Here is a 24,351-nt window from a genome sequence, read left to right on the forward strand (position 1 = left end):
TTATGGAGCTGTGGGGCTTCCTGGTGGATTCTCTCATATGTGCATAACTCCTTCCCCAGATTCCAGCACGTTCCGTCTCTGGCCCAGAAAGGAAAGATGTCCTTTGATTGGTTTGCGTTCCCTTTTGAACGGCAGAGGAATACATTGGGTACAGGTAATCCTGAAAGTCTTCGCCTTTCTGAAGTCAAGCTCATTTGATCCTATAGCCCAAAAGATTCTTCTTTTTTAAATGCGATGATGAAAATCAAATGTGAAAGAAGCATTAGGTGTGAAGCAGACAGGAGACTTCTGTACATGTGCAGTGTGTCTGTACAAAGCGTGAGTTATGGATCTGTGCTCATCTTCACACTGACAGGTTTGGAGATTAAAGTGACTCACTGGGCCTTTTGCTCAAACGTCAGATCAAAGATGAACTCATTTAAATAAATATATCCACCGTTTGGGTAATTTCAGTGCTTTATGATTTGAAAGCAATTAAAACACAAAAATGTGGTTTAATCGCTTTAATCTTTGAACGAGCAACGAACTTATAGCACACAGATCTGTTGTGCTGCAGACACCAAATGTTCAACATTAGCAGGCCGGGGTTAGGGTTAGGGTGACTGGAATGGGAGGGTTAGGGTTATGGTTAGGGTGTGAGACTGGGATGGGAGGGTTAGGTTTAGGGCGTGAGACTGGGATGGGAGGGTTAGGGTTAGGGTGTGAGACTGGGGTTTGTATTTATTGGGGTTATGCTTGTATTTCATGCCAATAAAGCAACTTGAATTTGAGGGGGAGAGTGAGCAAGAGGGAGAGAGAGACAGAGGGAGATAGGGGGTAGAGCAAGACAGGACAGAGAGAGGGGAGAAAGGGGGGAGAGCGAGACAGAATGAGAGAGTGAAAGGAGACAGAAGAGAGGGAGGTGGGGTGAGCGAGACAGAGTGAGAGAGGCAGACAGAGAGAGGAGAGAGGGAGGAGGAGAGAGAGGGGGGCAAGATTGTAGAGTGGGCCATAAATGGGGGATGGCAGCGTGTGCTAGAACACAAAGGTTATCAGAGGAAGGGGGGGGGGTCGACAGTCCTCCACACCCCCCTGCCCCCACCCCCCTGCGGGAGCAGCCCCACCCCCTCCCCCCTCCCCCCTTTACAACCAGCGACTGTCAGGTCTGATCATTCTGAGAGAGAGAGAGTGTGTGTGTGTGTGAGTGAGTGTGTGTGTGTGTGTGTGGGGGGGGGACGGCTCTGGCCTCAGGCTATGGAGGTAGAGAGGGGCTTACCCTGTCTGTGTCTGCTGGCCTACATCTCAGAGCACCCTGCCCTCCTTCATTAGCCTTCAAATAAAAAACAAAATAATAAAATAATAATATAGAAATGCAGGTGCAGCCTTAAGCTGGAGCACCTTTATTCAGCCCTCCTGATGGGCAGGTAACACGCCGTGGAGAATTAAACACTGTGAGCCTTGGCCGTGGGATTACCTGTCCCAATTAAGCAACAACTCCTGGAGGGTTCAAGCACAGACTCATCACTAAAGACTAGACATAGCCTGTGTTGTTTGTGTGCGTTTGTGTGTGTGTATGTGTGTGTGTGTGTGTGAGAGAGTGATGCAGAGGTAGGTGACACTTCCAAACCTCCACTGCTTTGGGAGTTCCCATTACAGACACAGCGACAGGGTCAGGGGTTGACTTTCCCTAAACTGGGACTGGCTTACTTCGTCTTTCAGATCTCTGAATAAATCACAGCACATATAGCGCGACTCACACCATGACGTACGACACAAACGGGCACAGGTCCGCTAACAGCTTTGGGCTCATACATGAGAGCGTTTATAAACCCCCAGGTAATTTACCTGGCAAGTTTTTTTTGTTTTTTTTTTAATTCAATGCCCTCCCGCGAACAAGTTTTTTCTTGCAACTGACCTACTGAACTTATTCCACCTTTAATGAAACTTGTGAACAAAATGTTATGGTCTTTAAATTATGTTAGGCTAGATTAGCCCAGGGACGGTGATGAAGGGCTGAGTTGGTTTCGGTATTCATGCCAGCAACTGTTTCTAAATAATCAATTCACAAAGCCATTCATAGCTGCACGGAAACCCACTCTTGCCCTCGGGAGAACCACAAGTGGTCGCCACAATTATCTGAATAATTACAGCGGGTGTGATTACGCCGGTAACTCCCCCCACCTGCGTTCTTGGGTCTGAACTACAAGCCGAATTTAAGTTGGGAGGGAAAAAACAACAACAGACGATTCTCCAAGGAAAAGAGCAAATTCCAGCGCCGCAGAGTCGTCATATGGCTGCTTAAGATGGCTAACACGCCAGGCTGTTGTAAGAGTTGGAGCGGCTTATTTAAATTGAGCTAATTAAATTGAGGTAACTCACTACCTCGTTTTCGCTCACTTAACGTTCACCAAACACACACGCGGCAACGGTAGCTGTACGGCAAGTCCTCCAGGCGGCTTCTCTCTCGGTTTCATCTGGCAAGCGGATGACCTGAGCTAAAGTGGTAAGAAGCTACATTATCTAACACTACATTTATCTTAACTGCTGTAAGAAACCAGGTTTATCTTGGCCTGCCTGGCGTTTAGCAAACCAGCAGGCCACCATGTTGTGTGGGCTAGTGGCTGGAAATGACAACTGTAGATGACAAATCAAACAAGCCAGACATTAACAGTTTATTCGCATTATGTTCTCTTGGGGCTGAACGGCCACACTGCTAGTTGTGCGAAGCCTACTGCAATCTACGCGGAGATTAATCGTCTTGACAGGGCAGTTCTCTGGTGGAATATTTCCGCGCCTTGCAGTTTGAATTGATTTGATGCAGCACTTGGGTAATTGGCTACACCGCCATCTGTAATCCCTCGGCTCTTGTTATTCGCAATCTCCCTTCATTCTTGGCCGCGTTTCCCGAGCGCTGGCTGGATTACGCGCGTGAAGGCCTTGTCATTTCATTCAGAAGTACATCATTAACCAGGCAAGCGCACGTGACACGCAATGACAAAAACCGTCCATGTACAATTTTTGATTACATCAATTAAGTGCTGGAGACGAGGAATTTAAATGATTTCGGAAAATATGAGATGATAAAAGATTATATTCGGCTATAGTCTGTCCTGGTATTTTGGTAATTCATTTGACTCTCGCACATGGTGGTTGAAACTGCTTTCCTGAGCAGGTTATTCCGATGGGTATTCCCTTGCTGTTCCAGTATTTTCTTTCTTTCTTTCGTCACGAACCAGGATGCGCAGCCTCGCAGGCAGTGTTGCCCTTGTGAACGCGCGTTCAGTGGCATTGTGGGTACGGCATCAAAGATTTGTGGAACATTTGAAATGGGGCAATATTTCGTTTTTGAATATTCTGAATAGGGGTATGTATTTGCAACATTTGGAGTTGTGAAATGTATTTGGGACATTTGGGGTAGGGGATATATTTGGAACATTGGGGTATTGAATATAAATTTGCAGAATGTGCATTTGTTTGAATACAGAAATGTTTTATCTTTTTGTAGAAGATACCCTGCCCTTCCTATAGTGACAGTTCAGGGCAGATTATTTTTTTAATGTATATTTTCTTTCTTGAATAAACATGTGAATGTTCAGTAAGGTGGAGTGTGTGGTGCAGTCCATCTGCTCTCACTCTGAGCACTCGGGCTGAATCAGTCTGGATGATTCCTCTGAGGACTGACCAATCGGGTGCCAGGATCAGATCCATCAGGATCCAGCCGCCAGAAATCTTCAATAATGTCTTGTCTTCGCTACGGAAAATAAATACCCTCTCCTATTATTCAGTTTACTTGCATTTAGTGTTTTATACCGGTCTGCGTGTATTGGTCATTGGTTTGCCCTGGATCCAGTTGACATTTGTCCTTTGTTTGAATTTCATTGTGAATCATTGTAATTTTAATTTCCGACACAATTCGGTGACTTCTACTTTCGCTGAAATTGTATTAACTGACTGTTCAGTATTCACTTACCAGTCAGCTGAACATTTTTAAAGAAATATCTGCACTCCTACGGTACAGCCACACGATGGCAGCACTCAACCATGTATAAAAGGATTTCATACATTAAGAAAAAACAAAAATATTGACTAGATGCAATTTCCACTTGTTTCAGATCCTCTTTTCCAGGAGACATTTCAGATATTTCGAGAAATAAGACGTCTGCTGCAATATTGAATAATCCGATAATTTGTGAAAGCAGCCGGCTCCTGGTCGCTCATGATGTGCGTGCGCCCGGTCTGTCCGATAAGGACGGGACCAGAGGGCGGAAATGGCCCGGGGCTCCTGATAACCGAGACCGGAGTGACCGATCTGTCCCCGGCAGAGCCTGTCTGCCCGTCGGGTGGGTTCCAGTCCCGTCCGCGCCGCTGTGCATCACGTGACGGTGGAAAGCTGTACCGACGGTCTGGGAGCCCCGTTCGGGAAAAGTCGTTTATTTTTGTTGATAGCGGGGATTTGGATGTTGGCACCAGACAATTGTTTCTTTTGAATACGGAGATTACGCGCGATTTATGTTTTTAAAATTGTAATTCGTTTTTTTCCATATTTTATGAAAGACCAGATGTATTCCTGGCAGATGCTACTCTGAAATCGTAGGCCTAACTGTCACCAAGTGTTTTAAATATAAATGAACACTGGATTTCTAATCCTCCGCTCCACATTAAAGTGTGTCCTTGTAATTGAGAATTACCATTACAATCTGGAATGTGTGAAAGCCACACACTGACTTTACCGTGTCTGAATTGGCTGTCTGACATTCAGCCAACAAATTATTTTATGATGATTTGCGACGGTCTAATTACTCACTGCATTGTGTCTGGGCATTGTTTTGTTTTTTTGTTTGTTTGTTTGTTTTTTTTAACCCCATTCACATATTTAAGGACCGCTTTCCTGGCAGAGGTAAAAACAAAAACAGCTTTAAGCAGACGAACCAAATAAAACAAAAAGCTGGATTGCAATTCTGTCGCATACTGTCTTCTCAAATCTAAACTTATTTCCGAAGGCTTTTTCATGTTTTCTTTGCTCTCGTGTATCGCGTATTTTAGAAATGCCAAAAGTTGGAACTGGTTCGTGATGAACTTAAAGCATCTTTAGAATGTTTTATAACGTAGCTCTTGTGCATAGATACACTGTGCTATTGTACACAGTGTTTTAGCAGAGTAACGTATTGTCATCAATTCCCCTTTAATATATTGCAAACGCATGGCTTGGTAGTAAGACATCATTCTGATCAGTGGTACATAAAATGGTATAGGATTATCAAATGGGTAAAATGAATTTCTTTTCAAAACGGTACATTGTTTTCAACACTATAGGGGCAATTGGTTAAAAATCTAATGTAAATCTTAAAACAAGTGCTTTTTCTCTTGCCCAACAAAACCCATTTTTCTCTATTTGAAGATCCCGTATATCGGCAGTCTTGATCTGAGTTTTTTTCGTCCAGCGGAAATCTGTTAAGCTGCGTCTACAACTGAGATGGACTTATTTACAATAGATTGCAACTTGCGTTCAGAAATATTTCATATCTAGAAATGGTGCACAAAATACGCCAATGATTGTTACTTCAGCCTAAGTAGGATATTTGAATCTAATCACGTATGTATTGTATTATGCAAAAAGATGTTAAATTTAATTTAAAATACATTTTTAGTACCTCAAATGTATTCAGCATATTATGGTATACTTATCCATAAGACGGTACGTTTTATTGCGTGATGGTTATTTCAAGCTTTTGCGTTCAGTATAGAAGTTCATAAATAAAAATAATACAGTGACTGCAGTTATAAAATCGTCTGTTGTCAAGGTTTTTTGTTTAAGATGAGGCTAGAGATTTGGCATATTCCGTTCATCAGTGAAGCTGCGTTTTGCCGGTCTTATGTACTGAACTCTGAAAGATCGTCACCGGTGTCTAAGGCCGTTTCTTTGATATGAGCACTTATTCTGAAATATTTGGCCTCCTCTTTACCGAAGAGCATTGAGTGCAAATTTTCTGAAGAACTGGACAACATGACAGCCTGTGGGCCAGGTTGGGGCATTCGGTCATGTATAAGATTATGGAAAGTGCTAATATTAATACAGATAATATTAATACAGATTATATTAATACAGATTTTTATTAATACAGATATGAAATGGCATACTTAGCAGTGGAGATGTTCTGTATCTTTACAACCCACCCCCCCCCCCCCCCACTTTATGCACGCGGTGTTCACTCAAAACTTTCCTTGGGGTGAACTCATCCCCTCCCCCCCACCCCCCATAGAGATTGGGTCTGACTTCACTGCTTTTTGTGTCCGGTAGAGAAATGGCCATCTTGGGGTTACGCCTGGGTTGGGTCCTCTGAGGGTAGAGGTCAGGGGTCACTGAGGTGTCACAGATAATCACATGATCGCTAGCGGGGTGTGGCGTTCGCTAACCGGACGTCAGTGTGCGGTAGGCGCACGGTTAGCGCACAGAAGTCACCGCTAACAAAGGGCGTGGTCTCCGGGGGGGGGGGGGGGGCATACAATACAATAATCACAACTGGGCAGCACCCCCCCCAACCACCAAATAAAATGTTATGATGAATATAACACACTTAAATATTTGCCTTTCTGAGTTTTCGGCACAGATGTGTTCTGCCATGTTATCGCCCCCTCCAGTGAGGAAACCGAAAGCACTTGGCTCTCTCTAAACACTGAGTACGCCCGCGTGGCTGTCTGTCCTCCCCACATTCTAACCCTGAGCGTGGCTGTCTGTCCTCCCCACATTCTAACCCTGGGTGTGGCTGTCTGTCCTCCCCACATTCTAACCCTGAGTGTGGCTGTCTGTCCTCCCCACATTCTAACCCTGGGTGTGGCTGTCTGTCCTCCCCACATTCTAACCCTGAGTGTGGCTGTCTGTCCTCCCCACATTCTAACCCTGAGTGTGGCTGTCTGTCCTCCCCACATTCTAACCCTGAGTGTGGCTGTCTGTCCTCCCCACATTCTAACCCTGAGTGTGGCTGTCTGTCCTCCCCACATTCTAACCCTGAGTGTGGCTGTCTGTCCTCCCCACATTCTAACCCTGAGCGTGGCTGTCTGTCCTCCCCACATTCTAACCCTGAGTGTGGCTGTCTGTCCTCCCCACATTCTAACCCTGAGTGTGGCTGTCTGTCCTCCCCACATTCTAACCCTGAGTGTGGCTGTCTGTCCTCCCCACATTCTAATCCTGGGTGTGGCTGTCTGTCCTCCCCACATTCTAACCCTGAGTGTGGCTGTCTGTCCTCCCCACATTCTAACCCTGAGTGTGGCTGTCTGTCCTCCCCACATTCTAACCCTGAGTGTGGCTGTCTGTCCTCCCCACATTCTAACCCTGAGTGTGGCTGTCTGTCCTCCCCACATTCTAACCCTGAGTGTGGCTGTCTGTCCTCCCCACATTCTAACCCTGAGTGTGGCTGTCTGTCCTCCCCACATTCTAATCCTGGGTGTGGCTGTCTGTCCTCCCCACATTCTAACCCTGGGTGTGGCTGTCTGTCCTCCCCACATTCTAACCCTGGGTGTGGCTGTCTGTCCTCCCCACATTCTAACCCTGCGTACGCCCGTGTGGCTGTCTGTCCTCCCCACATTCTAACCCTGGGTACGCCCGTGTGGCTGTCTGTCCCCCCCACATTCTAACCCTGGGTGTGGCTGTCTGTCCTCCCCACATTCTAACCCTGAGTACGCCCGTGTGAGCACCTTTGAGAACGGAGACGGAGAGACGTTTCCACTGTAGCGGCCGTCGTTGTCCTTGGTGCAGACAGGGAGAGAGATGAAATGAATAAACCTTTGAATGTGTGCAGTTCATTGATCTGGTCACGTGTGGCTGTAATAATGCACACCAGCTCTGATGAGGCTTCCCTCTCGGTGCGTGTGCGTGTGCGTGTGCGTGTGCGTGTGCGTGTGCGTGTGCGTGTGCGTGTGCGTGTGCGTGTGCGTGTGCGTGTGCGTGTGCGTGTGCGCAGTGATTGTTTTTGTTCAGCCCAAAGTTATGCCCTGTGTGCTAACGGTGTGATGTGCTCGCCGCCGCAGAGCAGGCTCTGGCCGTCCGGTTGCCTTAATGAGATTGTGTTAAATCCAAATCCAGTTTGGCTCAAGCCAGGATGCTTTTAAATCTCATTTGGAGTGCAGGCTAACTCTTCTCTGACGACTCCAAACCGATAAATCTTCATTCCCCCCCCCCCCCCTGTACGGGAGAGAGGGGTGGAGGAGGAACTTGAAATTGCAGTGAAATTGTGCTGAATGTATTTTAATCAAAGTTTTAAAAACAGTGCTGTAGATCATGTCAGGCCGGCCCCGTGCGTGTGAATGTGGCGCAGCCTGTCGCATCCTCTCTGCGTGGAGTTTGCGTGTCCTCCCCGCGCGTCCTCCCCGCGTGTTCTTTAGACTGAGTGGGGGTGCCCTCTGTCCTGCCTGCTCTGGAGATGCTGGGCCTTTAGCCTGAGTGGGGCTGCCCTCTGTCCTGCCTGCTCTGGAGATGCTGGGCCTTTAGCCTGAGTGGGGCTGCCCTCTGTCCTGCCTGCTCTGGAGATGCTGGGCCTTTAGCCTGAGTGGGGCTGCCCTCTGTCCTGCCTGCTCTGGAGATCCTGGGCCTTTAGCCTGAGTGGGGCTGCCCTCTGTCCTGCCTGCTCTGGAGATCCTGGGCCTTTAGACTGAGTGGGGCATCTTCCATACCTGCAGAATTCCATGGTTGCCAGGATACCCAGGTTAAAGAAGGTCGCACAGTCGACAGTAACATTTTTTTGTTGCCATTATCAGTGTGAGACTTAAACTTATTTTGACAGTGCCGCGCACTCACACTCATGCACTCACTCGAACTTGCTCACTCATACGTGCACTCACAGGTGTTTTAAATAAGCTTTCATCAGCTGCTCCATCAGTATGAAAATGAATGGCACTTGGACACTCGTGCACCCCACATCTCAGATGATGTTTAAGGGCAAAAGCATACCCTGTTTGGCCCCGCACGGCCCGGCCCTGCCCCGCCCCTCCCCACCCCGCCCCGCCCGCCCCACCCTGCCCGCCCCGCCCCGCCCCTCCCCTCCTCGCCCCGCCCGCCCCGCCCTGCCCCTCCCCTCCCCTCCTCGCCTGTCTGCGTTTGTATAGGCCGCTAACGGTCTCTCGGTGCGCGGGGTGGGTCCGTGGCGGGGGAAGCGTTTAATTTCCGCGCACCGCAGACACGAGCGGAGCAGAAGGCACAAACAAGGCGAGGGAAGAGGAAACAAAATGACAGAAATTTGCAAAGTTTGACGGATGGAGGCGCAGAGTCGCCAGCAGCTAATGCCTCTCAGTGATTAATAAGCGCTGAAATAATTGCATTTCATTAAGATGGATGACACCCCATTTAACCTCCCCATTTCAGCCCTACAGTGGAAAAGCATGAAGCCCTCATCTATAACGGCTTGCGTAGCATCGCTATGGCAACGTGGGCAATGATGGAGAGGCGCTTTGGTCCAACATCGGGCTGAAGATTACCGACACGCCGACCGGCAGCCTGACGCTACCTGGATTAGCACGTTACCGCCCCTAACCCCCCCCCCCCCCCCCCCCCCCAGTCTGATGGAAGGGAATACGTAATGAGCTCTTGAGTAAAGCAATTAGACTGTTAAAGGAGAATCGCTGCGAGTGACAGTCGCTTTCCTCCTCTTTAAGCATATGCTAACATCGGGCATTAATAAAAGTTTACCCTGCAGGGAAAGCAGCCCCCCAACCATTTAGTGTGCGAGTGTCCGGGAGCCTTTAAGGGCTGTTAACGTGCGTTACGCTGTAAGGGCTGTTACACTGTAAGGACTGTTGGCGTGCATTACGCTGTAAGGGCTGTTACACTGTAAGGACTGTTGGCGTGCATTACGCTGTAAGGGCTGTTACACTGTAAGGACTGTTGGCGTGCATTACGCTGTAAGGACTGTTACGCTGTAAGGACTGTTACGCTGTAAGGGCTGTTAGCGTACGTTACGCTGTAAGGGCTGTTAGCGTACGTTACGCTGTAAGGGCTGTTGGCGTACGTTACGCTGTAAGGGCTGTTAGCGTGCATTATGCTGTAATGGCTGTTACGCTGTAAGGGCTGTTAGTGTGTGTTACGCTGTAAGGGCTGTTAGTGTGCATTACGCTGTAATGGCTGTTACGCTGTAAGGGCTGTTAGCGTGCGTTACGCTGTAAGGGCTGTTAGTGTGCGTTACGCTGTAAGGGCTGTTACGCTGTAAGGGCTGTTACGCTGTAAGGGCTGTTACGCTGTAAGGGCTGTTACGCTGTAAGGGCTGTTAGCGTGCATTATGCTGTAATGGCTGTTACGCTGTAAGGGCTGTTAGTGTGTGTTACGCTGTAAGGGCTGTTAGTGTGCGTTACGCTGTAAGGGCTGTTACGCTGTAAGGGCTGTTAGTGTGTGTTACGCTGTAAGGGCTGTTAGTGTGCGTTACGCTGTAAGGGCTGTTACGCTGTAAGGGCTGTTAGTGTGCGTTACGCTGTAAGGGCTGTTAGCGTGCATTACGCTGTAAGGGCTGTTCGTGTGCGTTACGCTGTAAGGGCTGTTAGTGTGCGTTACGCTGTAAGGGCTATTAGCGTGCGTTACGCTGTAAGGGCTGTTAGCGTGCGTTACGCTGTAAGGGCTGTTAGTGTGCGTTACGCTGTAAGGGCTGTTAGCGTGCGTTACGCTGTAAGGGCTGTTAGCGTGCGTTACGCTGTAAGGGCTGTTAGCGTGCGTTACGCTGTAAGGGCTGTTAGTGTGCATTACACTGTAAGGGCTGTTAGTGTGCGTTACGCTGTAAGGGCTGTTAGTGTGCGTTACACTGTAAGGGCTGTTACGCTGTAAGGGCTGTTAGTGTGCGTTACGCTGTAAGGGCTGTTAGCGTGCGTTACGCTGTAAGGGCTGTTACACTGTAAGAGCTGTTAGTGTGCGTTACGCTGTAAGGGCTGTTGCGCTGTAAGGGCTGTTAGTGTGCGTTACGCTGTAAGGGCTGTTAGTGTGCGTTACGCTGTAAGGGCTGTTAGCGTGCGTTACGCTGTAAGGGCTGTTAGTGTGCGTTACGCTGTAAGGGCTGTTGCGCTGTAAGGGCTGTTAGTGTGCATTACGCTGTAAGGGCTGTTACGCTGTAAGGGCTGTTAGTGTGCGTTACGCTGTAAGGGCTGTTACGCTGTAAGGGCTGTTAGTGTGCGTTACGCTGTAAAGGTTTTTGCTCACTCTTGCTCACTGGCTCGATCGCTCTCTCACTGGCTCGATCGCTCTCTGGCTAGCTCACTGTCATGCTGAATAGCTGATCAGAGCTTTTCCCCCTCAGTGCTGAACGTGTTGAGCTCAGCTTGCTTGGTTGGTGCTGCAGTGCTTTAGAGGGGGTTACTGAAGAGGGTTTTAAAGCCCGCATGCGGTCCATGGGTGGCTCATCACTGTGTGGATACCCGCTGCTGCTGTCTGTACACTTAACAACCAACCCACAGACCCCTGGCCATGTTTGAGTGAACAGTGTTAGACTTGGTTAATTTGGGGGAAAGACTACCTTGTATGTGACCTTTAACTTGCTGAAATATTAAAAAAAAAAAATATATATATATATATATATTTGAAATTCTGTGGGTGCAAATTTCATTCTGCTTGTATGTATGCTTTAAGCACTGAGTCACACACATCTTGTGTCTCTTACCAGTGAGACATTAGTCAAAGCATTCAGGAACAAACACTGATGACTCAGTAAAAACATTGACCAGCAAGAACCCCACCGAGCTGTGGAAATTGCCCTAACTGCCCCCCCCCCACCCGCCTCGTACGTCTGCACCCGACCGAGCCCCCCTGTACGTCTGCACCCGACTGAGCCCCCCTGTACGTCTGCACCCGACTGAGCCCCCCTGTACGTCTGCACCCGACTGAGCCCCCCTGTACCTCTGCACCCGACCGCGCCCCCCTGTACGTCTGCACCCGACCGCGCCCCCCTGTACGTCTGCACCCGACCGCGCCCCCCTGTACGTCTGCACCCGACCGAGCCCCCCTGTACGTCTGCACCCGACCGTGCCCCCCTGTACGTCTGCGGCCGACCGAGCCCCCCTGTACGTCTGCACCCGACCGAGCCCCCCTGTACGTCTGCACCCGACCGTGCCCCCCTGTACGTCTGCACCCGACCGAGCCCCCCTGTACGTCTGGGGGAATCTGCACCCTGTTGTTTGATGGGCGGGGCATCCGGACGGCGAGCCCCAATCGGACGTCGGCGAATCCTGTGAGGTCCTAACGCGCTGGGCGTGGCGAATGGGACCAGGGGACACTTATCGCGGATTAAGATGGTATCGGCTCTGCAGAGGAACATCGCCAAGGTTATTAAAGAGGGTGTAGCGGGAGGCGAGATGGCCGGGGCGGTAACCAGCGGCAACGGCGGGAGATAAATGGCTGACCCGGGCGAGTGTCAGGCCAGGATTGATGCCGCTATCAGCCCCAGTGCTCTCCCAATGATTTCGCAGACCTCTGATAGAGTGTGTTATCTAGTTACAGCCACAAGGGCAAGAGCCTGGGGCCCAATGCAAGGTCAATCTGTGAGGACAATCTTTGTTGGACTAAATGAGAAAAAAGGCCGTACAAAAAAAAAAAAACGAGAGAGAGAGATAGAGGGAGAGGGGGAAAGAAAGCAGCTGCTCGGTTGCTGGGATAGGATAAGCTAAATGACTTCACTTTAGTGGGATCGGCCTCAGGCAGAGTTGACAAATTTTCAACGGAAGCGTCTGAAGTACAATGACTGAGTGTACCTGGAGCCCCCCCCCCCACCTCACACACACACACACACACTCGCGCACACACGCACGCACGCGCACACACACAAACGCACACGCACATACACGGACATGCACACACAAACACTTACGTCCACACGCACACACATGCAAGCTCACACACGTACATGTACGGAAACACACACACACACACACACACACACGTGCACGCGCACGCGCACGCGCACGCGCACGCGCACACGCACACGCACACGCACACGCACACACACACACAGACACGCACACACACGCACACACACACACTCACTCACACACACACACGCACACACACACACACACGCACACACACACACGCACACACACACACACACACACACACACACACACACACAGACACACACACAGACACGCACACGCACACGCACACGCACACGCACACGCACACGCACACGCACACGCACACACATTTTTGAATTAAAAAAATCATTCAGCCCATTTTTTTATTTTAATTTTTTTAGGTTAAATTGCCGGAGCATCTCTGGCAAAATTCCCTGTTCAGGAATCAAACCTATAACCCTCTGGATAAAAGCTAAGTTCCTGAACACTACACACTGCCCCTGACTGTCAGGAGGTGTTTTCCCAGGAAAGTGGGGGTGCGCTTGCGGTGACCGTCGTAAATTTTATAACCCCGCCCCCCCCCCCCCCGAAAACCCTGCCAGTCACTGGAGAAGCAAGAAGACGGGCAATAAAATGAGATGAATTTCATCACCTGGACGATTTAATTTTATACAGCCTCTTCTGGACACCGTCTGATTCCCCCCGCCCCCCCCACCCTCAGCCCCCACAGACTGCTAAATCTCACCTCCTGCTCGACCTGTCCCCTTCCTGTCCGGTACCCACAGACTGCTAAATCTCACCTCCTGCTCGACCTGTCCCCTTCCTGTCCGGTACCCACAGACTGCTAAATCTCACCTCCTGCTCGACCTGTCCCCTTCCTGTCTGGTACAGCTGTGTGCTGCAGCCGTTATGGCCCAGTAGTGCAGGTATCACCCCTCGGCCCTGCTGCAGTGATGATGATGATGATGATGATGATGATCTTGGTCTCCTCTCCTCTTCCTCTTTAACCCATCCTGCTGAACGGTGCTCTGACTCTCTGCCCAGCGTTCGGCAGAGCTCCTCCTGCGTTGGTCCTTTTCCGTTTTAAACGTCCTGAATGCTGTTAGTCTCCTGTGCTGCTGTGCAGGCCTCCCTCACGCTGGGCCTCACACGTCCTCTGTCTCAGGACTCTGGAACTTCATTTCTTCACAGTGCTGGCAGAGTTATTTATGCTTTTTCCAAGTGATTTTAATGTACAGATGACAGCAGATTGTGCCGAAAAATAACCAGTTACAGTAGAACCTCTCTTATCCGGCATTCTACTTTCCGGAATGTTGTACTTCCTGGATTTTGGGCTGAGGGTTTTTTGTTTTTTGTGTTTTGTTTTGGTGTGCATTTTTCCTCCCACTCAGCGGCCTATGTCATCAGCCCTGCCAAACCTAGGAAAGCTCTGTTGTTGAAGAGGGACTTTCTGCTGAATAGAGGAAATGTTTTTAACACTGATCTAGCTCTGCCTGTTGCATTACTCCATGGTCCTTTAGTAAAATGAATGGGTGTGGGTGAGGAGAGCCCCCTGGTGGCCAGCATGGGGTACTGTTCTCTCAGTTTGAAGCTTTACTCCTGATGTATGACTGCAGACATTTTACAGACGCGTGTTGTAATGAAGTGCGCTGTGTGCTTAAATATGGATCACCCTGACGCTGGCAGGTTCGGGCTCTGTAATTAATACCGGCTTTAACCAGGACGTGCCGAGGCTGGGCCAAACCGGCCGGGGAGGGCTCATTAAATGTTTATTCATGAAAACCCCACATTTGCATGAATGAAATTACAATTATTTAGAGACAGGCCTTCAGCCTGCAGCAAGCAATTATTATTTTTTCATTGACAAGTGTGTCAAGCTGTTCGGTTGGCTCAGGGTGCTCGGAGACGGTCGGTAAGTCCGTTTGAGTTGTCAGGACGACAGACGGAGAGAAGGCCTGGTGCCAGTAAGACTCTATACATGCCGCAGAAGACATGAAGTTCTGTTTTTAAGTTTTGAGAACTTGAATTGAATTCATTTTTAAGACTAGGTGAGCGTTTTTCTGTTTGATGTTTATTCTAAGTTTATTCTAAAGTTCTAAAGTTCTCCTCCAGTTTTAGGGGTACAACGCTGGCCTTTTCACAGCGACGGTGTTCAGTCAGAGTTATAGACTGTGATCCATATCTGCAGTGTCCGGGGACTGGTGCTGTTACTGAAACGTGTCACAGCCGTCTCTGTCAGGCACACGGCCAGACATTTTACATTCTGTACGCCAGACAAACAGGGAATCTCATCAATACCAGATTTCACATCCCAGAGGAACACCCTAGCAAGAGCAGACCTTTGTTTAGGTTACTTTACAACTAAATATGATACAAATCACACAGCCGTTATAACCTCACGCAATCATTATAACCTTATCCAGCTGTTATAACCTCATGCAGCAGTTATAACCCTCAGGCCAAAGTTATAACATTGCTAAAAGAGGCTCTCCTCTTCCTTGAGTTGTTTTTTGAATTATTTATTTATTTATTGCTCTTGTGTTTTTTGTGGGGCTCGCTCTCCGCCTCCTGCATTGATTGGCGGGTGAACTGGCCTGTGCACAGCGGTGCATTAAACGCTGACCCGTCAGATGGGGGGGAAACGCTGACCCTGTCAGACGGGGGGGAACGCTGACCCTGTCAGGCTGGAGACGGAGCTGTGACCCGGAGCGCACCGGGGCGAGGGGGTTCTGTCCGAAACGGGAGAACCTCATTATCCGCCCGCTCCTTCCGTCCGAGCTCTTACCTCCTGTGTTCTCTTCTGTCGGAGCAGCCGGAGTGCGGTTTGATTGCTCTCGGTGTGGAGCTGTCCGGGGAGAGGCGATCTGTCAGGAGCGCGCGGCAGCGTTGGCCACGGCTAGATCACTCACCGTGCCGATATTTCTCACGTAATTTGACAAATAATTGAACAAGTCTGCGAGCTGTTGGTCTCATGCGTTCTGTTTTTAATGAGTCTGTTAGGAGGAATGATGCCTTCGTAGTTAGGGGCCTGTAAGATTAGAAATGGCTGACAACACAAATGCCTCCATTGAAGTTAATGAATCCGGAGACAATGGGCCTCGTTCACTGGAACTAAAACAATTAATGGACACCAGAAAAAAAGAAAAATGCAAAAAGTTTTTTATTGCTACTCCATTAACCCCCCCACGCTCCACCCCCGCCCAATGTCATTAGCCTGTAAACTATTCCTCGTTAGGTGATGTCCCCCACAAACCAGATTAATTTTGCGTCTGATATTAATGAACTATTCGATTAAATCAATTCCAGTTCAACAGATTCCATAAGCTGTTAAGTGCTTTCAGTTTGGAAACAAAACAACAGAAACTCTGCTAAGTACAGCGGGATTGTGGGATTACAAAAGCAGGAAAAACTTTAAACTCCCATCAACGAGCCGGAATCGTGAACTGCCCCCAGTAACCCAGGGTCACTTTAACTGCCCCCCACCAGCCTGCGGGCGTGGGCAGCTTATGCATGCGGGGCTTACGGAAGACGGAATGTCAGAAATGTGAACCTGGCACGCGGACGGGTTTCTGATGCCCTGCACGTGCGGCTGTGCTGTAGTCCAGGAAGAGGAGCGCGCTGACGCTGTGACCAGCGAGTTTTTGCGTTTTTGGTGCACTTCCTGCGGTGTCGCAGTACTGCGTCCGCACAGTCCTGCTCCACACACGACCGGGCAGCCCAACACATTCAGGAAGGGGGGCAGGCGGGGGTTTGGGTGGGGGTTTCAGCAGGGGAGGGGGGCGAGGGTGTGGGATATGAAAGGGGGTGTTGCTGAAGGCACTGAAGACGGCGCAGACACAACACAGAGAGAGAAAGATCCTCAAAAACAAGTTAAATGAGGCAGGGAAGTGGGAGTGGGGGTGGGGGGTGGGGTGGAGCGCGGGGGGGGGGTGTGACGCGGCTGCGGTAATGAGCTCCCCACAGCGGGGACAGCGGACGGGTAAAATAAAGGAAACTGCGGGACTCTGTATTTATACTCCATAATGAACCTGCCTTCATTAGACCCATCTCTTAATTACCAGTGTCGGGGGCGGGAGGCAGGAGGGGGGGGCAGTGTTCAAACGGCTGTACTGCCCAGGAGCATCATGGGAGTGAGCAGGCGTTGTCCGATTATAGCTGTCCCAGCAGAAACATCTAACTGAAGAGAATTCATCATTATGAGGATTGCAACGAAAACTTTAATGTTACTGCAAACCAGAGTGTTGAGTGTATTCTGTGTGTGCGTGTGTGCGTGTGTGCGTGTGTGCGTACGTGAGCGTGTGCGTGTGTGCAAGCTGCTGTAAGTGGTATTTAACAGGTGTATTGCGTCTACTTGGCACGCTTGTCTGGTGTTTTGCCACAAGATGGCGGTAAAGCTACAATGGTCCAAAAAACAGGAAGAAAAGAGAAGAGAAGAGAGAACCCTGAAAGAGCCCGGCTGTGTCGGAGTGGAGCTCCTGTGGACTCCGCTCTGTGACAGGAAGTGCCTCGCTCCGTCTGAGCGTGTGCAGACAGGTTTCCTGCAGTCATGTCCCATCCAGCAGAAGGCTGATCACTCGGTGAGTTGGGGTATCAGTGACATGGTAACACAGAGCAGAAGCTTTCCCAGAGCCCGAGAGGGCCCGATGGTAACCGTGACGACCCTGGCGGGCGCGGGCGAGGTGGCGACTGTGCGTCGCGGGTGAAGGGCGTCACAGGTTGGAATGGCGGTCGGAGATGGAATGGCGGTCGGAGATGGGATGGCGGTAGGACATGGAATAGCGGTAGGACGTGGAATAGCGGTAGGAGATGGGATGGCGGTAGGAGATGGAAAGGCGGTAGGGGATGGGATGGCGGTAGGAGATGGAATAGCGGTAGGAGATGGAATAGCGGTAGGAGATGGGATGGCGGTAGGAGATGGAATGGCGGTAGGAGATGGCGTGTTTTGCCCCTGGTCCTCAGACAGATGGCCTCCCGCAGGCCAGACGCTGCCAGTGGCTCTGGGCTGTCACGGCGAGGCCTAGTTACACCCCAGCGTCCTGCATTCCTCCCTGAGCCCCCCCTGAAACCCCCCCCCCCCCCCCCCCCCCCCGAGACTCCCCCTCCCTGAGCCACAGGCTGAGACTGGGTGACTTCTTACCGCCACACAGAGCCTGAGGACGAGACGCTCCGGCCTTGTTCCATTTGTCAGCCATTTTCTGTTTTCCTGCACTGTGTGTGTAGCCCACAGACCCTGCCCACAGACCACGCCCACAGACCCCACCGACAGACCCCGCCCACAGACCACGCCCACCGACCCCACCGACAGACCTCGCCCGCAGACTCGATGTTCAAAAAAACAAAAAAAAGTCCACTAGGCAAGGTCGTATCTCGTGGGGATCTGGGGAACTTCATAGCCTTATAGACCTTCGGTAATTTATATTTATACTCATTTAAAAATCGATTTTAAAAGCTTTGGATTTTTACAGCTGCCTTAGCTTTGTTCAGACTGAGTTGCCCTCTGGAATCACAATATGTTACATTACTATCTTTGTGAACACGTTTGTTATGATTTATCATGGACTGAGACGGCAGTTTGTAGCTGGTAATCTAACGCCAGCTGGAGATTATCACCCACAGTGCGGGCAGCTTGGCTGTCCTACTGCAGTCTCCCGTCTGTGGTTAAATGGGAAGAAGTAGAGTTTACGGGGATTATGGGATAGCAGTCCTCCTTGCTCTCATTTGCGGTTTCATGTGGGACATCTGTCTGGCATTACCAGGGTATAATTTGTGTTCTTTTGCCTGAATGTTGTTTGTTTAAGCGGAATTGCGGGATCACTCTTGCCCCCCACTCTAGCCCCCTGCTCAGTAATTGCCCGAAATAAATCCGCTTAGTTTTATTACCCAACAGCCTGGCCGAACGCTGTCTTCCTCAGAGGGGTCCTGCAGCCTTTCAGTGGTTTTACAGTAATAAGACTATTACAATGTAAGACTAATGTGTTTCCTCAGACTATTAAATCAGTGGAAGCCAGAGGAAGAGGAAGGGGGAGGAAGGTCTGAGAAATCTGTGATTCCATTTGTCTCTGACTTCAGGATCGGCTCCCTGGTCAATCTAACCACATCCCTATCTGTATGCTAGCCACATCCCTATCTGTATGCTAGCCACATCCCTACCTGTATGCTAGCCACATCCCTACCTGTATCCTAGCCACATCCCTATCTGTATGCTAGCCACATCCCTATCTGTATGCTAGCCACATCCCTATCTGTATCCTAGCCACATCCCTATCTGTATCCTAGCCACATCCCTATCTGTATCCTAGCCACATCCCTATCTGTATCCTAGCCACATCCCTATCTGTATCCTAGCCACATCCCTATCTGTATGCTAGCCACATCCCTATCTGTATGCTAGCCACATCCCTACCTGTATCCTAGCCACATCCCTATCTGTATCCTAGCCACATCCCTATCTGTATGCTAGCCACATCCCTACCTGTATGCTAGCCACATCCCTACCTGTATCCTAGCCACATCCCTATCTGTATGCTAGCCACATCCCTACCTGTATCCTAGCCACATCCCTATCTGTATCCTAGCCACATCCCTATCTGTATGCTAGCCACATCCCTACCTGTATCCTAGCCACATCCCTATCTGTATCCTAGCCACATCCCTATCTGTATGCTAGCCACATCCCTATCTGTATCCTAGCCATTCCCATTTTGCGATGATGTGAAAGCTGACCCTCTGCCAGAGCTCCTGGCCGGAGATACTTTCTGAATAAGGGCCCGGTTTCGGAAACTAGCTCTACTCTTCAGATGGTTATACAGAGTGCATCTTTTCTTTTTCTGGAGAAGTGAAAGCAATTAACTGGATGTAGACAACACAAGCCACTGGTTCATATCGCAATTAACCAGACGGTGAGCATTACTTGGGAGATAATATAGTTGAGAAAATGCATCCATATTTAGAAGGATCCCTTTATCACATATTCCCAAAATGTCTTGATTCATTAAGGGCTAATTAAATTCAGCCCAAGTTAGATTAAGAGTGACTCTAATTAAAGCAAGTCTGCGTTAAGCACTCCATCTCCACGTATCCTGCGCCTTGATCACAGACTCAGTCATGAAGACATCACAGCGTGACACACTTTTTTTCCTTCTCTTTTTCTTGCCCAGTGGTGGCAGTCCAGTGAAAGTTTTGGCCTGGCTGATCAGACAAAACCGGCCCTTACCCCCCCAAAAAAAGAGAACCCCACCCCCCAAATCCCTGACATCACACTGCAGATTTGTTTTGAAGTTAGTGGTGGCTTGAATTAAATTATCTCCTGTGGCAAGAACAGCTTAGAATTGTTTTCCATGAGAAGAGAGTATTAATTATTAATCCATTGGACCAGGCTAAGCAACAAAAGAAGGCACTTGGACACAATATTCTCATTTGGATGAACGGAGGTTTGAGATTAAAGAGAATGCGCGCTCTGTAAACTGGCTCTTCCTTTAGCAGCTTTCTGTTGGCATCCTGCAGCAACAGTACGTTAGCATATGTGGCAATACGTTAGCATATGTGGCAATACGTTAGCATAAGTGTCAGTACCGTTAGCATATATGGCAGTACATTAGCATATGTAGCAAATATGTTAACATAAATGGCGTACGTTAGCATAAGCGGCAGCACGTTAGCATAAGCGGCAGTACCGTTAGCATAAGCGGCAGTACCGTTAGCATAAGCGGCAGTACCGTTAGCATAAGCGGCAGTACCGTTAGCATATGTGGCAGTACCGTTAGCATAAGCGGCGGTACGTTAGCATGTGTGGTAGTACTGTTAGCATATGCAGCAGTAGGTTAGCATGTATATGCTGTTCCCCTGTCCACATTAGAGAGCTCATCACACGGACTGTGCGTGCGTGTGTGTGTGTGTGTGTGTGTGCGCGTGTGAGTCGTCAGTGAGCCTCATAGCCAGAGAACTGTTGACGTGATTCTTCGGCCACCCTGTTTCTAAATAAACTCACCAATGGGGGAGGGGGGGCAGGGGGGTGCTGCTGTAACACTTTACAGAGACAGGACCCTGTGAACACTGGTCTCTGGGCTGGGACAGGACACAGGCACCCCCCACACCCTCAGGGCTTACAGGGTGGGCCCACATGACTGTGTCGTTCCCCCCCATCGCCCCCCCCCCCTCAGTGTGGAGGTCTGAAGTTTCAGGGTTTTGAGGGGCTGCGTTTGGTGGGTAAGGGGGAGTTGGAGTGTTGGTTAAAATACTTTTATTTTATTCTTCGCTCAGTCGTTGCACATTTGAAAGTCATTCAGAAAAGTCTGGACCCTGGAGGGGGCGGAGGTTAATTGGCGGGGTAATTAAGATAAGTAATCATTTTACTGTTCTCCCTCAAACATCACACAGCCCCCGTGTGCTTCTCCTTCGGTCTGTGGGGCTTTGCTGTTAAAGCCCCTCCCGCTCTCTAATGATTACAGTCCGCTTTGCTCTGGTTACCCATTACCTACGCAGGGTCAAGGTGTCGGGGGTCAATGGAAGGTCATGTCTTTCTCTCTTCACCCCGCCAAACAAGTCGCTGTCGGTCTCGAGCCGGAGAACCTTCGGCGTCTGGTTATTCGGAGTGAGCGCGTGCGGACGGTGAGCGGTCTGCACACAGTTGTGTTGACACCGTGTTTAGGCCTCTGTGTACACACAGGTTGTTGAAAATAAAATTTCTGGCAGTTGGCCAACACCTGTACTCTCAAAACATGCTGTTGATCTTCATGTTAAGGACATGCTCCAGCAAACTTTGACAGTTTTGGTGAAGAGCAAATATTAAAATGTTTTTGTCTTATTGGCTTATTCTTTGTCGGGGTGGGGGGTGGGAGGTGGGGGGGGGCTTAGGGAAGTTAATTTGTCCTACGGCCGATAACCTATTACAATATGCCAGCTTCACAGGGAACATGACCAAATAAATCTCAAACTCCTCCAGTCCTGGAGAGGGCGCTGTGCCTGCTGGTTTAACTCCAGTCCTGCAGGGCTTTACTGGACTAATGAAAATCCATCACACTGGATGCAATTGCAGCCATTGTGACATCACTGTACTACAGGAAGTTAACTGTACTGTTTAGTTTCTGAAACAGCTCACCTTTCTCCTCATCTTAACTGGCTGATTAAATGCTTTTATCCTCCTTAACCTGCTGTTAGTTTCTGAGTTCTCACGCATGCACTCTCACTCACTCACACACACGCACATGCACGTGCACACGCACGCACACACACTCTCTCTCTCGCGTGCACACACCCTGCAGTGTGTCTCTCTGTGACACAGAGCACTTCGTTGCTAACACAGAGAGAATTCTGGTTTCCGTGGGGTATTTATTGACTTGGTGTCCCCGGTGGCTTTGCATGTTTTGAGAGGTAATTTTGTGTATAAATGCAGGGGAAACGCGGAGGCCGTGTGACCTCTGAGCTGATTGGCTGGGCCGAGGGGCTGTGGATGGGTGGTCCTCCCTGTCCCAGGGAGAGATGGCAGGGGGAGATAGCACATCTCTGCTCATTGCTAAATAAAACATCACCCGCGTAAGATTAGATCTGCTTATCCTGTCAACGAGCTGTGGAAATTGACAACGGGAAAGTCAGGAGCTCTGGGTCACATCGTGTGTTCCATATGTCCTCCCGCTATCCCACAATGCTCTGCTCCTTCACTCTGTCCTCCCACTTTCCCACAATCCTCTGCTCCTTCACACTGTCCTCCCGCTTTCCCACAATCCTCTGCTCCTTCACACTGTCCTCCCGCTTTCCCACAATCCTCTGCTCCTCTGTGCTGTTTTCCCACTTTCCCACAATCCTCTGCTTCCCCACCACACTGGCCTCCCACAGTCCCAGAATCCTCTGCTCCTCCACACTGTTCTCCTACTTTCCCACAATCCTTCGCCTTACCATGGTGTCCTCCCACAGTCACAGAATCCTCTGCTTCAAACATATCGCCTGTTTTGAGCGTGTCCCAGGTTTCGATGTTTGCACGCACACCTGGAGTTTAGTCGGACCTCCAGTAATCTGCTGCTTCCTGTGTCCTGTAGTTTGATCTCTCGGTCGAGCCCTGCTTTTGGTGTTTTTTCCAGGCGCATATAACCTTTCTGTAAAAACAGTGCCTTGGGTGGAATGCTTCTTTTTTTGTTCCCTTTTCTTTTCATTGCATTCAGGCATTTAGCAGATGCTCTTATCCAGAGCAACTTGCATACAATTATAATTTTAAATGTACAATCCATTTATACAGCTGGTTATTTACTGAAGCAGTGCAGGTTAAGCACCTTGCTCAAGGGTACAAAGGCAGTGCCCCTCTGGGGAATGGAACCTGCAGCCCCTCGGGAAGCTGCTCTCGGCTGCTCTCGGCTGCTCTCGGCTGCTCTCGGCTGCTCTCGGCTGCTCTCGGCTGCTCTCGGCTGCTCTCGGCTGCTCTCTGCTCTTGCTGTGCGTAAACGGCAGGGCGCTGCCTCTTTAAGGCCGAACAGCGTGATATCCCACAATGCCACAGAGCACCTTTCTGTACCTGCACTGTGGACTTCAGAACTTTAGTTTTCTCATTGATTAATGGGTGTTTCTGAGGGGTGATGGATGGATTTATACCTCCATACTGACACCCCACCCCACCCCTGCGCCCCCCCACCCCCTCGAGGGGCTGCACTAACCCTGTCTGCCTCGTCGGGAATAACCCCCCCGGGTTCTGGTCCTGCCGGGGTGGGGGTAGGGGTAGGGGTGGGGGAGCGGGGGGTGGGGGTGCTGGGAGTAATCCCCTCAGGTTCTGGCTGGTTCTGCCGGTCCTGCCGGTATGTAGGAGGGTGTATGTTTATATGTATGTTTGCATGCCTGTACATACTGTGTATATTACTTTTTATTTCTCTTATTTTACCAGGTGAGACCCACTGAGATTTCCATCTCTTTTTCACGGGAGCCCAGAGAAGCAACAAGCGGTAAGTTTACTGCCTAAAACACCACACAGGAGAAACGTCAACAAAACCACAAATTTATCCATTTCAGATAAAGAAATTACAAATGTCCGTTTTTAAGGTCTCCAGTAACCTCTTAAGATGAAGTCGTCCAGCTTCATGCCCTTCTGCAGCTGATTGCAGGACCATGGGACATAATGACTAAAACTGTCTTTCCTAATTCTGTGGATGCAGAGGTACCATTTATAAACTTTGTGAGACCTTGTGTATCAGTTAGGAAGGCAGTTTAAATAGCTAGGGAGTTCCCATGTTGATTGAGTCCAGGTCAGTGGATTTATTTGAGTGTGGACAGGAAGTTATAGGTGGTCTTTATGATGTCATTGCTAGGATGTGCTGCTGCCGTGTTAAAGCAGCTCTATGGAGACAGGAACTGCCTCTCTGGTGTAAACCTGCTCCTGGGTGACCAGTCTCCTGCGTTGCAGAACAATCTGGAAGCTTGTCAGAAACGTGTTTTCTGCAGATCCAATTCCTTTGAAAAGGACAGAGTGGACATTTGTGACGGGATGGGGGCGGGGGGCGGGGGGCGGGGGGCGGGGGGCGGTCTCAGACGGGGGGGGGTTGACGGCGAGCGCTCGACGTTGATAAATTTCCCGCCTCG

The 24,351-nt window shown here is 49.7% G+C and overlaps 1 long non-coding RNA gene across 1 annotated transcript in view; it reads left to right on the plus strand.

Annotated features, from left to right (window-relative positions):
* The first annotated feature begins 2,084 nt into the window (after positions 1-2,084).
* The window catches only part of LOC118230554, a 62,213-nt gene continuing 39,946 nt past the window's right edge, over positions 2,085-24,351 (plus strand). Inside the window, exons 1-2 of the long non-coding RNA XR_004765873.1 lie at positions 2,085-2,482; positions 23,660-23,717. This is a non-coding gene — a long non-coding RNA (uncharacterized LOC118230554). The remainder of the gene's footprint in view (positions 2,483-23,659; positions 23,718-24,351) is intronic.

This window comes from Anguilla anguilla, chromosome 6 (assembly GCF_013347855.1).
Source record: "Anguilla anguilla isolate fAngAng1 chromosome 6, fAngAng1.pri, whole genome shotgun sequence".
Classification (NCBI taxonomy): domain Eukaryota; kingdom Metazoa; phylum Chordata; class Actinopteri; order Anguilliformes; family Anguillidae; genus Anguilla; species Anguilla anguilla.